The sequence below is a fragment of the Rhinatrema bivittatum genome, chromosome 10, assembly GCF_901001135.1.
Source record: "Rhinatrema bivittatum chromosome 10, aRhiBiv1.1, whole genome shotgun sequence".
In the NCBI taxonomy this organism is placed as follows: domain Eukaryota; kingdom Metazoa; phylum Chordata; class Amphibia; order Gymnophiona; family Rhinatrematidae; genus Rhinatrema; species Rhinatrema bivittatum.
In genome coordinates, this window is record NC_042624.1 from 115331959 (window position 1) to 115346039 (window position 14081).

General features: G+C 43.4%; 1 long non-coding RNA gene across 2 annotated transcripts in view; it reads right to left on the bottom strand.

The window, feature by feature from the left end:
* LOC115100180 overlaps positions 1-13238 on the bottom strand; it is a 104179-nt gene extending 90941 nt beyond the window's left edge. For both annotated transcript variants that reach the window (XR_003858986.1, XR_003858987.1), the window contains exon 1: positions 12742-13238. This is a non-coding gene — a long non-coding RNA (uncharacterized LOC115100180). The remainder of the gene's footprint in view (positions 1-12741) is intronic.
* Between the last annotated feature and the right edge of the window lie 843 nt (positions 13239-14081).

Consider the following 14081-nt stretch of genomic DNA (forward strand, 5'->3'; position numbering starts at 1 on the left):
TTATTTGCAAGGTAGAACTGATAATATTCAGAGGTAGATTATTCAAAAACATTTACAAAATATGCAGTCTCTTCCTCTTCAAAGATTACAATTACACTAAAGCTAAATGTTCAGCCTCTTTACCCCCTTGTGCCTCGTTGTTTGCTTGTGGGCAAATTCTCCACAAGGCCTCAGCCACCAGACTTAGCCACAAGCTTTTATCAAATAGGAAGTCTCTCTCCTCCATTTTTACAAGATAATCTGCAGTAACAATCTGCCCACTCCGCTATGTCAGGCAGCATGGCATTCTCAGACCACCATTGAGAAACTCCGGGGTTTGTATTTCCTTTACATGACAGTATTAGCATTGGATCACCAGAAAATACAGCTTCCCACATGAAACACTCTCTGCTCCTTTGACAGATGGTTTTAGGACCTTGTTCAGCTCTGTCTACAAATCCACATCAAAACCTTGGGATTAGGATGGTCATGCTGAACACACGAAAAGCCCACTGCTTCGCTCTCTTCTATCCAGGCAAAGGATTTCTTCCGTCACTCACGCTATACTTTTCATGGAGACTGTCAGAAAACCTTCTCTTCCTTTCTCTCGTCTCCGTGTTTCTATCTACTCTGCCAATTCTCACCAACGAAGGCAGAAAAGGTTGGCCTATGTTTATCCTGGCAAAGATGAAAAGGGAAAACTTTCTAACCAAACAGATATTTAGCTCATCTCTTCTCTTTGCTAGGAAAAAAAATAAAGAAGAATCCTCTTCTCACCTGGGAAAAATCTAGGGACTTTCTCAAGGGTGTCTACAACACCCTTTGCTGGCAGAAGCTAACCGTGGTACACCCAGAGGGATGCACGGGATTCTGCCACTACCATCCCTGCTTCACAGGATGAATGCAAACCAGCTCCGATTTGGAGACTAGGACGTAATTAAGCACAGAGCAGCAATTATTTTTCAATGATCTCTAAGCAACAGCTTGCCCTACACAGTATAGTGGTCTTACCGCACTTACAGAATTTAAAAATGCAGCATGTAAGCACTCACATTCCATATCCCCTTATTGCATCCACATGCTAATCAATGCTTTGTATTCCGTGTCCTGACAGTAAATGATTTATTTATAATCGCAAAGAGCATAGAAAAGCAGGCTTCTGTTCTCATGCCACTTTAAAAAAAAACATTCAATAAAATAAGCAGATAAAGGTCTCTTTATTATAAAATCTTTTCCAGGTCTTAAGCTTCAGTGCCTTTGAAGGTTTTAATGCTTACAGCAGTACTTTGGAATGTTTTTAAGGTAAATATTTCCCTGTGCTATTTTTGTGGCCATTCTAAAAGTCCGGTCTTTTATTTTTACAGCTTATCTGGATTTTACTCTCTATGGATGGCTAGCATTAAATTCTAAATAAAAATGAAATGGTTGGGCATTTGCTTTTTTAACATTGTGCAATGGAATCTGAATCCTTTCAGAGGATCCTTGTGCTTGTGGCGTAACAGTTTCGACCTTAAACATATCTGTGTTTCTCCTGGAGCAGTGCTCCAACTGGTTTTAATAATAATATTTCAACTGTAGTTTATTACTTTTTTCTAGTTCTAGCCATGGAACAATGTGTTACAATGTAAATGGTATTCATTTACTGCAGGTTACAACCAGGCAACAGAAAATGTTTTATAGTCTCCATGTGATAGTGCAACATACTTTCAGAGAAAGTCATTTTATAACAGCCGGCGATGGGCATGTAGAGAGTACATGCAAACTTTCGCACAAATTTTTCAAAGTGAACTTCCGTGCATAAGTCCATGTACAAGTGAATGGGGCACATGTAGAACCCCGTGGCATGCACATACCTATCTGTGTCCACTCCTTAGTGGTGTGGGTGTGTGTGTAGATTTACGTGCATACTTTCAGAAATTGAAAGCAAGAGCATAATTGGTTTCCCCACCCCACCTACTCCATTCCTGGAGCGTCTCTTTCTCGTGCATGGAAAAGTGGGTGTGAAATCACTTTTGGGCATAATTTTATGCATCTAACACTCCCCTACCACCACCAGCACCAGGCACTTTTCAAAAATCACATTTTTGTGCAAGAAACCGAGTTTGGTGTGCATAAATCCTTCTAATAATTCATCCCAGAAACCCACAAGATGGCTCCAGAAAAGGACCCCCAGCCTGACCATGTGTACCTGTCTACTGTGTTGACACAGGCCTTAATTTATCTGTGGTCTATTCCCTCTCTCTGCCATTAAGGTCCCTTGCACGGCAATATTCAAAAAAAGGAGAGCTGCCAATATTGAAAAGATTTAGGTGCCTAACTTTATGACTTAGGCTCCTAAACTGGCCTCTTTGAAAATGTAATAGGGCTCAGTCCCTAAATTTAGGAACCTGAAAAGTGAATGACTACAGGAGTGGCGTTAGGATGGGGAAAAAAACATTAGCAGCCTCTCCAGCATTCTTCCAGCCTCTCCAGCATTCTTCCAGCCACTCCAGCATCTCCAGCATTCATCTAGCCACTCCAGCATTTATCCAGCCTCTCCAGCATTTATCCAGCCTCTCCAGCACTCTTCCAGCCACTCCAGCATTCTTCCAGCCGCTCCAGCATTCATCTCCCCAGCATCCAGCCTCACCAGCATTCATCTCCAGCATTCTTCCAGCCACTCCAGCATCTCCAGCATTCATCTAGCCACTCCAGCATTTATCCAGCCTCTCCAGCATTTATCCAGCCTCTCCAGCATTCTTCCAGCCACTCCAGCATTCTTCCAGCCGCTCCAGCATTCATCTCCCCAGCATCCAGCCTCACCAGCATTCATCTCAGCTAATACCATCTAACACCACTTTCGCTCCTAACAATGCAAACAATGTACCACGGTCTCCCAATACTGATTCTCCATCATAGAACGCTACTCACAGGAAAATCAAACATAATCTACAATCAACACACCTACAAATCACTTATCCCCATCATGATTACTCCAATCACACAACTTCTAGGATTCACTCTGTTCTCATTGATATTATTTAATGCTCAATCACTATCCAAGAAATCACTAATTTTAAATGATCTTCTCCTAGATGCAAACCCAGACTTATGTGCTATAACAGAAACGTGGTTTAAATCTACAGATATAGCTTTAATTAATCAACTACCTACTCAGACATACGACTTTTTCTCAATCCCACGACAGAAAAAAAGGGGTGGGGGCATTCTCTTAGCAGCTAAGAAAGATCTTAGATTCACTCATCACCCAATCAAATCTGACTCGAAATTGGAAACAGGTCTCTTCAAATCAGACTCACTACAAATCCTTCTAATATATGCCCCTCCAGGACTTCTAGAAACGGACCCATCACCCTTCCTAGAAATCTTAGCATCTTATCTAAAACCAGACATCCCAACGATAATCCTAGGAGATTTCAACTTGCACGTTGATAACCCCACACTCTCAACCAGCTGCGAAACCATTCTTACAGCCATGTCTGCAATGGGATTCAAACAAATAATCAATGAACCTACCCACAAGGCAGGTCACACACTGGACCTTAACTTTGTGAACTCAGGTATAACACATTCAGTACATCCCACTTACAAAAAAGTTCCCTGGTCAGACCACTCTTTAATCTCCACCACCTTCTCAATGACCCAAATGAACAATAATCACGCCCCTCAACACTCATTTCTCTACAGAAAAGTATGCGCCTCTGATGAACTCAGCAATCATCTAATCACGGAACTTTCACACATGGACTTCACATCACCCAATGCAGCCGTTAATTCCTGGTCCTCCATAACAGAAACCGTGGCAAACAAACTATGTCCGTGGATAACAAAAAAAGTCAAACAAGGTGCGTCAAAAAGGCAGCCATGGTTTACAAATGAACTTAAAAACCTCAAACTCGACCTGCGTCAAAAAGAAAGTAAATGGCGTAAAGCCCCTTCCCCCTCCACACTTTCTACATACAAACTCGCCCTCCAAGCATACAAGAGCTCCACTTTAAAAACAAAAAGGGACTTCTATGCACACAAGATTCATAACATTATATTCGATTCCAAAGCGCTATTCACATTTGTCTCCAATCTAACTCAGGCAAACCCTCCTGACATACCACCTAACCAAGCTCAAACAAAAGCCGATGAGCTGGCACTCTTCTTCAGTAAGAAAATCACAAACCTACTAACACAATTAAAGCATAATACCGGCACACCAACCAGCAATTACATTCTTCATAATAAAGACATCTCCCTCCAATCTCTTGAACTCACCTCTTCCTCAGAGATCCAAACTCTTCTTAAGAAAATGAAACCCTCATCGCATCCACTAGACCAGATTCCGTCTAAATTACTACTGCTAATCCCGGACACCATAACCAAAACCCTAGCAGACATTATAAACTGCTCATTCATCCAGGGTTTCTACCCAGACGACCTCAAAATAGCATCCATCAAACCGCTACTTAAGAAGCCTAACTTGGACCCCAAAGATCCTAACAACTTCCGTCCAATCTCAAATCTGCCTTTCATTGCCAAGGTGATGGAGAAACTAGTTAACACACAACTAGCAGATTACATAGAAGAACACAAAATTCTTTTCCCCACTCAATTCGGTTTTAGAAAAGCCTCAAGCACCGAATCCCTTCTCATCTCACTGACTGACCATATTATTTTGGGCCTCGATAAAGGACAGGCCTTCCTACTGATCTTATTGGATCTATCGGCAGCGTTCGATACTGTGAACCATGCCATATTACTAAATCAACTAGCGAACATCGGTATTGCAGGATCAGCACTAACATGGTTCAAAACATTCCTAGAAAACAGAGGTTTCAAAGTTAAAATCCACAACAAAGAATCCTCCAGATACCCATCATCACAAGGAGTTCCTCAGGGTTCCTCTCTCTCACCAACACTTTTCAACTTATACCTTCTCCCGCTTTGCCAACTGCTAAACAAATTGAACCTAAAACACTTCATTTTTGCCGACGACGTCCAGATTGTGATCCCCATCAAAGAATCCATCACTAAAGCGCTAGAACTTTGGGAAAATTGCTTTCAAGAAATTAACGAGCTCTTATCCAGCTTAAATCTAATCCTAAACCAATCAAAAAGTGAATTCATTCTAATCTCTCCAGATAATTGCAAAATCACTACAAACCCGCCAGCCAACTTGCAAACCTCAAAAGTAAGAGATTTAGGAGTCTCCATAGATAACCGGCTAAATTTGAAATCGTTTATCAACCAAACAACCAAAGACTGCTTCCACAAACTGCACGTATTAAAAGAATAAAACCCCTATTTCACTTCCATGATTATAGAACAGTGCTCCAAGCAATAATATTTGCGAAAATTGATTACTGCAACTCGATCCTACTAGGCCTCTCATCATCACATACTAAACCGCTCCAAATGATACAGAACACCGCAGCAAGAATTCTAACAAACAAAAGAAGAAGAGATCACATTACACCAGTCCTTAAAGACCTACACTGGTTACCAATCCACTACAGAATAATTCATAAATCCCTCACCACAATCTACAAGAATATCCATGGACTGGCTCCACTCCATCTACAAATAGCTCTTAAAAAACACTCCTCCAACAGACCCATCAGAGAAGCATATAGAGAATATCTACAGGTACCACACAACAATACCACCCAACATATAACATTGAGAGATCGGGCCTTCTCCACAGCAGGTCCCCCACTGTGGAACTCCATCCCCCTAGAACTAAGACAGGAACCATGTCTTCTAACCTTCAGGAAAAGACTGAAAACATGGCTGTTCATGAAAGCATTTCCGGACCCTTAAAGATTCACTACCATCAAATGCAGCATTACTGAACATTTCCTATTAAACTGAAACAGTCACTATCTACCAATCACTACAATGTTTTACTTCTTGTTAAACTTTTTATCTTTCCTCTAACTCTAATCCCAGTTAGAATGACCCTCGTTTTATTGTAACTTCTTCTTCCATGCACTTGTTTTACTTTTAATGTATACTCTTATGTTATTAGTTATTTACGTTATAATGTATTTCTCACCCCTTGTTTTATGTAAACCGACATGATACGAACTCCGTGAATGCCGGTATAGAAAAATACAAATAAATAAATAAAAATAAAAATTAGGCTCTCAGCACTAATTTTCAGCAATAGTCACCTAACTTAGGAGCCCCAATCTAAGCAGATAAACAGCAGGACTAAATTTAGGGACCTAAGTTTTAGGCCCTCACAGTCTGTCCTTCAGCCACTGCCGGCCCAACATTGCAAGGTGCTGATGGAGGACGGAGAGTCGGATTGACAGTGTGCTTCTGAGTCAGAGTGGGCAAATTCCTTCTCGCTTCACCCTCTTCCATGTTTTATTCTCTCAGCAGTCACATCCTCCTCTCACTCCACTCTTTCAAGGCTCTTCCTGACACAGAAGACAGATGGGCAGAAACGCACACTTATGTCTGGTTTGTCTTCTACTGAAATTCTGTAACCTCCTTATCTAATGGGTTAGTGCAAGGGGAGGGGGAGGGAATTTTTACAAATTACGTGCAGTGACGCAATTGGGCCTTCCCCAGTTCCAATTAAGGAGGGAACTTCCCTACCCCCTCCCACCTAAACTCCCTCCCTCTTCCCCTCTCCTCCCCACCCCCTAAACTCTTTCTATCCTTTTTTTGTTGTTGTTTTTGAATTTACTTCAGGGCCGGAGCTGAAGTAAGTTGCGCGCGCCCGCTAGCTGTCAATGTGCAAGTCATCGAGACAGCGTACAATGGTGCTGTTCCGGCCCCCCTACCCCCCCACCCTCAGCTCCCCTTCCCGCCCCTTTGGAGAGGTTCGGCACTTGTGCGCGTACCGGGGTTTATGCGCGTGGCCGGGCCCTTTTTAAAATGTGCACAAGACCTGGCCACGCGCGTAAACCCCCGGATTTACGCGCGCAAGCCTTTTAAAATCCAAGCTATAATTTTTACAATACACATTAAAACTCTTTTAGTACAAATTTTAGTAGGAATGTTTAGCTGAAAACTTATTTTTTGTGTCCTTTCATTTCATTGTTTAAAAACTTGTTAAATGGTTTTAGCAGGTATTAACACAATTTATCACATTAAATACTTTTAGTATGCCCTGATTAACTTTAGTGAAAATTAATGATTTTAGCATATGCTAAAACACCTGGCGAGTGCTAAATTAAATGAAAGGAAACAAACACAATACCTCTAAGTTTAACTGCATCGACCCAATTATCAACGACCCATTGATTTTACCATATATTTCACTTGAAATTTGTGAGAGTTTGCCACTTTCTGCTTTTTTTTTTTTTTTTAACTTTTTCTTTGCCTCTGAGAAAGAGCTTCAGAATCACAACCTCTCTGTCTGAAATCCAGCAGAGAAATGAGGGAACAAAATGGTGACTGCTCAAAGTTACATTTTGCTTTCAATTTCAGGTTTAAAAAAATGAGGAACTCTTTGTCAGTCCATGCTGTTGCCAGCTGGGATAGGCCGATTGAAAAAAAAAAAAAAAGTTTGACCTTGCTTCTTCCTTGTCCTTTTCCACCCTGACTCTGTTTTGTCTGGCTTAGAAAAAAACTTGAAATTTGGTTTGCCCCATAGACTTGATTAGGATCCAAAAATGAATGCAAAGAAACATTTTCATTATTTTCGGGGGACTGTTCATTCATTTAATTTTGAACAAAATGAAAAATGGCCTGTTTCATTTCAGATTACCCATTTGCTTCAAATGAATGCACAAACATGGTCAGCATAGTCTCTTTTAGAAATAATAGGTTCTCCAATCTAGTTTTGTGTTGATATTGGCAAGTTTCAGCTGTGTTTGATTTTATGTGATTGTTTTGTTACATATGGGGAAGGCCACTTTGATCAGCTCATCTATTTGTAAAAGCATCCTATAAATAGAAATGAATGAAAATGAAACAACAATAAAGCAACATTTAACCTTTAATCACAAAAATTGCATCAGTGTTTTCCTTATATTGCTGAAATGCTGCAAACCTTGCAAAACTCGACTTTTCATGTCAGCAAAGAGAAGCAGGTCGGAGTTTGGCAAGATCCAAACAGCACTGTTTTTAATCTAATTCTAATGAGGTCCAGTCTACCAGACCAGCTGTGATTCAGGAGATCCAAGCCCAAACTCGTTTTAGGCCAGGGGGATTTTACCCATCCCTACTATTTGTTTGATAAATGAAGGCATTCTTGAAAGGAACAGACTTGAGATCTCGGGTTCCCCATGCATTTATCTTTCCCCTAAGTGCTGCAAGCACAGTTTTAGAGACAACTTGTTAACGTATTGTCTTTTGCATTTCCTGTTATATACTGGGGGTCATAGGTACAGCAGATCAAAAAGTCCTTTTCATCTCTTCCTAAAACTGTACATCACAACACCCAGAGCCTGTCGTTTGGGGAAATGGCTGCATGCACGTGGCATCCAACTCTGCAGGGCTGTGGCTCATGAATTGCTAGAGAAAATCATCTCAAACAACTGTGTTAAGGCATCAGCATACCACAGCTGCACCAGACCTGCTCACTGGAGAATTTCAGGGTCACTGTTCCAACCTGCGGAGGCCCTAGTGGCGGCATTGGGCTGTGCTGGGAGCAGTCAGGCTGCATTGCCAAGGCAGAAAATCAGAAAGGTGGGGCCAGAGGAAACTATCTGCATCTGCAGAGTGGGAGAGGAGGGAAACAGGAGGGAGGGGGAAGGCAAAGTAATGGAGAAAAGGCGCGAAGGAAAGAGAGGGAGAAGAGTGAGAGGTGGGGAGGGAAGGCGATGACAGGGGAAGAGATGAGAGAGGGGGAGATGGAAGGGGTGAGAGGAAGAGGGTGAGAGAGGAAGCAAAGTAAGAGCAAGAGTGGGCAGAGAGAGGGGGAGAGAGGTATTATAACACAGAACTAATGTGACTGCAAATCTTTTGCAGGTTTCAGCCAATGTCATTATAATAACCAACAAGGAAAGCAATCTTTATTTTGGAAGTCAGTAAGTAGCTAGCTTCTCTGATGTGAAATCTTACATCCTGTTGTATTATTACGCCGAAGATAAGAAACATTGGCTCCCTGGTTCCTTAAGTTGTGGACCTGGAACCACTAAAGGGTCTCAATACTTTCAGGCGGGTCCATCAGACAATGCTTAACAAGAAAATTAAAAAGTAAACACAAGACAGCAGAATTCAATGATTTTTAAAGTTCGGCATCTCTACAGAAAAACACATTGTTGCCTTAGATTCTGAAGTAATTTATCTTTTGTGATGAGTCCTGTAATTTGTCCTTAAAAGTGGGTCATGAATGAAAAGATTGAGGAGATTTTGTATTGGTCTTTATTTACATTCTATAATCTAACCATGGATTAACTGGGTTAGATAATTCAGAGTCCTCATACACATGTGCCAACCAACAAACACCTATAAAGAAATATAAATCTATAGCTACCCCCTGACATGTTCTCTTAGCCTTATATACCGTATATAGACAGCTCCACACACGTTCACATATACTATATGTATTGGGGTAACTCGTATGGTACAGCAGTTGCAACCCTAACCAGCTGTGGTAGGATTGCATGAGACTTCCAAGAAGATTGAGGTGACCCGCATAGAGGTGACCATGGTTAAAACTCAAACTTCTATGAACAGCAGGAGGTAACAATTTTTACAATACCTTACTTAACCTTGGTGGCTGGAGGGATTATTACAAAATTTGCTAAGAAGAGGGCCTGAGTGTTGACTTAAGCATTGGTCTTGTAAAGAAGCAAAGCTGAAGATGGCAAGGCCTTAATGGGCTACCAACAGAGGTAGTGGAGGCCATCACGGTAACATATTTTTCTCATGCTTGGGGCAGATATGGAGGGCAGGGGTAGGAAAAGGGCTGAGCCACTGGGTAAAAGACATGGGGGAGGGAGAAGTCGGTATTGGGTTGTGTGTGGGAATTTATATTTGGTTTTTTTTGTATACCGTCATTCAGTAACTTCCATCATAATGGATTTTTTAAGATGGTGCTGGCCGTCCATTGCTCCTACCGTGTGACAGAGGCCAGCCAATAGTACCCGATAGCCCCTGTCCCATGGTAAGGGCAAAGGGCCATTGGCGCCATTTTGATTACTGGTAGTTGACGGCCTGAGAGCGGGAGATCGCTCCCGGGACCCCCCGCTGGACCATCAGGGAATTTCGGCAAGTTTTGTTTTTTTTGGGGGGGGGGGTTCGTTTCGGGGGCAGCCGAAATAAAATTGGCCTGAACCATGGGAAAACAAAATTTCCTGCAGCAGGCCACAAATAAAGGTCGAACCAAAAGGTTCGGGCGAATCACATCTCTAATACATAATAGAAAAGGCTTCGCAAAATATGAAAACAAACCTCAAAAAGGTACCAACAATTAATGTGCGATCACTGCAAAACGGGGTTGAGATTTCACAGAGAAACGTACCCTACTTTTATGAGTCTATTGTCCAGCAAAAACAACTGAATAGGGGGAGGGGAAAGAAAGCAGTGAATGATTGCGAATTGAAATACATAAAATTTAATTAAACCCTAATGGGCTTCCCCTGCGGCTGTTGCACATTTCCTACGAGAGGCTCTGGTTACTGTACTGACACAGCTGCACAGATGAACAAACAAATACAGCTTTCCCCAGCTAAGAGTCATTTCAAACTGAGCGAAAAGACACGAGAGCACACCAAGCTGTCCTCCATATGTGCCGGGCACCGCACTCTATAGAGTGAAAAGGTTTGTTTTTTTTTTACTGAGGATTGCGCTGTCAGAGTGCTTCCTGCCACCTCAACCAAGACAATGATGAGACCCTGAACAAGTGGCAGGGGAGCGCCCTCGAGATGACATGAGGGCAATCTATCAGAGGAGCCCAAAATCTGATGGACAAGTCATTAGTGGAATAAAAAAAAAACCCTCAGACTAACAGGTGATGTAATAACCGAGGAAGAAAAATAGGTCTCAGTGGTGGACGTTTTTCTGGGGCTTGTGAGAATGTCTCCTGCCATTATTTTTAATTGTAATTTTTGGAATTTCTAATGAAAGATCATGCCAGACCTCAGAAAGAGAATTCACATTTTAGATCAAGGTATTAAGCAAAGATTTAAAATAAATGTATCGGATTAATACACAATATCATGTAATATTATATGGGGAATATCACAACATAAACAGATGAATCCTAGTGGTAATTGTAAGGCAGGAGGCTGAACACTGAGACGACCAGTAAATGCAGGAACAATTAATTATCAACGACATAAGATACAGGCAAACCTTGTAACTAGACATTTATTTCTATCGGGCAATAAATCTGAAAAGGGAAGGAGAGAGGGGGTGAGAAATGGGGAGAGGAAACAAAAGAGAAGGATCTTGAGCTGCTCCCTCCCTATTCATCCACCACAACACCTGGTGTAGCCATTGTACCACCTCTCCCCCCCCCCCAGGCAAGCCCAAGGTCTGTTCTGCTCCTCCTGCCCTCTAGGGTGCGTCATCTAACAGCCCCCCACCCCAGCCGTGCGGTCGCCCCGATGATGTCACTGGACTGCGCCAATCGCAGGCCCCGCTCCTGTCCCCGTTCCTCTCCGCGCCGGGTACGCAGATGGCAGGTTATTCGCGGCATCCCGGAGAGGCAACTGCGCACCAAGTCAAACAGGAATAGGCTAAAGGGAAATGTGAGGCACCGTCTGATATTATCATTGTAACCACTTTCAATCCTAATTAAAGTTTATAGAATAATTGACAGTTCTGCCCTTGCAGAAGTGTTCCAGCCAGGAGCAGAGGGATTTTATCCTGAAACCTGGGGACTCCCACTGTGATAACATAGCACACATCTGCAGATAAGGACCATTTGGCTCCTCCTGTCTGCCTGGTTATAATTGTCTCCAATGCGCTAAGGATATCTCCCAAGCTGTTAGCTTCAGGCCATTAACTTAAGAACATAAGAACATGCCATACTGGGTCCATCAAGCCCAGCATCCTGTTTCCAACAGTGGCCAATCCAGGCCATAAGAACCTGGCAAGTCCCCAAAAACTAAGTCTATCCCATGTTATCATTGCTAGTAATAGCAGTGGCTATTTTCTTAGTCAACTTAATTAATAGCAGGTAATGGACTTCTCCTCCAAGAACTATCCAATCCTTTTTTAAACCCAGCTATACTAACTGCACTAACCACATCCTCTGGCAACAAATTCCAGAGTTTAATTGTGCGTTGAGTAAAAAAGAACTTTCTCCGATTAGTTTTAAATGTGCCCCATGCTAACTTCATGGAGTGTCCCCTAGTCCTTCTACTATCGGAAAGTGTAAATAACCGATTCACATCTACCCGTTCTAGGCCTCTCATGATCTTAAAGACCTCTATCATATCCCCCCTCAGCCATCTCTTCTCCAAGCTGAAAAGTCCTAACCTCTTTAGTCTTTCCTCTTATCGCCACTTGCTGTGCTAGGGATATCTCCCAATTGCAAGCTGTACAAGCTATTCTTCCTGGTCTTTCCCCTTAGCTGGGAAGTGTAGTCAAGTCAGTCTTCTGCTCATGTGACATCTCCCCCAGTGGTACTGAAAGCACTCCAAGGTCCTGCCAATGCCCCTTAATGCTTGACTCCCTGTCCTCTCCCTGAGTCCTGAAAGCAGCAAAAATTCCTCTGAACAAAGCAGCAACTTCTTTAGGTGAGCCAGAAGGAAAGCCTCTTGTAAGGAGAGGGTAATTTTCAGAGGCATTTAACCAGATAACAGCCTGACTTCTTCGCGCATCCCCTAATTGTGATGCGCGCGCTGGGCTTTTAAAACTCACCTGAAAGAGAAACTGCCTGCGTGGTGTCCCCTCTGAAAATGAGCAGGGTGCGTTAACAGCCTCGGTGCAGTTTGCGCCTGCGGGGAGGAAGGGCGCCGGGACGTTTGGAAATGGACCGCACCCAGGCCGCTTTTTCCCTTCCCAGGCCGAGCCATGGCCCGCAGGACCCCTGGGCCCACTTTTCGGTGTCTCCGAGGTCGTCTTAGCCAGGTGCATGCATTTGAAAATCTACCTGCTCGGCACGATTGTTCTTTCCAATTATATTATTACTTTCTCTTCTCATTAGCCCTTCGGCTAGTCTCTGCCCCTGCCACCAACCCATGGCTCGGCAACTATTAGAAAACTCAAATTCCGTTTTCTGCGTGGGAAACCAACCCCAGTCTTTTAACCCAAAAGAAATGTGCTTTTTTAATGGCCGCGTATTAGCATTTTAGCTAATTGCTCAGTATTTAACGGGATTGAAGACTTGGCATTTATCGCGGGCCTTGTGGGCAATCAAACTGTAGCCTGGTAGGATTGTTTTCCTTTTCCCCCCCCCCCCCCCTCCTGTTGGATCGATGCGAGCAGAGAGTTCAGTGACCTCTAAGTACTGAGCGTTAAAACCGACTTCCCCATTGAGAATTTGTCCAAAAGAAATCCCCCTCTGTTCTCCTTGAAAAACTGCAAATAAAGACTGACAGCAAAGTGCCACGGGCAAGGGCACTGTTTGCTTTGGGAAACCGTGGCCGGCCTCACTGCAATCTTCCACTTTCTCTGCTGCAGTGCCGAAGACTCCCCCCGTGGCCGAGCAGGGAAATAAAACGTCTTACAGGGACGGCGGCTGCACGGAAGCCCTGATTTACGGTGCGGCAAGAAAAGCGAATTAAAGTGTGTGGGGGGGAGGGGCTTTCTGGCCACAATTGCGATTCCCGGAGCCCCTCGCCATAGGGCGCTGAGATCCCCCCCCCCCCCCCCCCCCGAGGAAGGGGTTTGTCAGAAACTTCACGCGCAGCCGCATCCCTGGAGGGCAAATATATTTGGGGTCACTCAAATCTCCCTCCAGATATTCCTGCAACGCGGAAAGTTTCGTTAACTGCGCCGTGCTGTGCCCACGAAGCACCCACGCGCCTCCCGCAGGAACATATTCACGGCCTCCCAGGACTCGAGTGGCTTCAGAAAGCCCCTTCCCACAGCCACACAGCTCCTGCTCTGCTCTGTGTCAGTCATGTTGTCATTTTTAGCCTCTTTCCTTCTCAGGGCAAAACCCATACCCTTATCTGAAACAAGCCGAGCTGTCCTGAGAGGCAAAAGTGACAAAACATTTATTTCTTTTGTCTAAAAAAAACCCAAAACATTGGCTG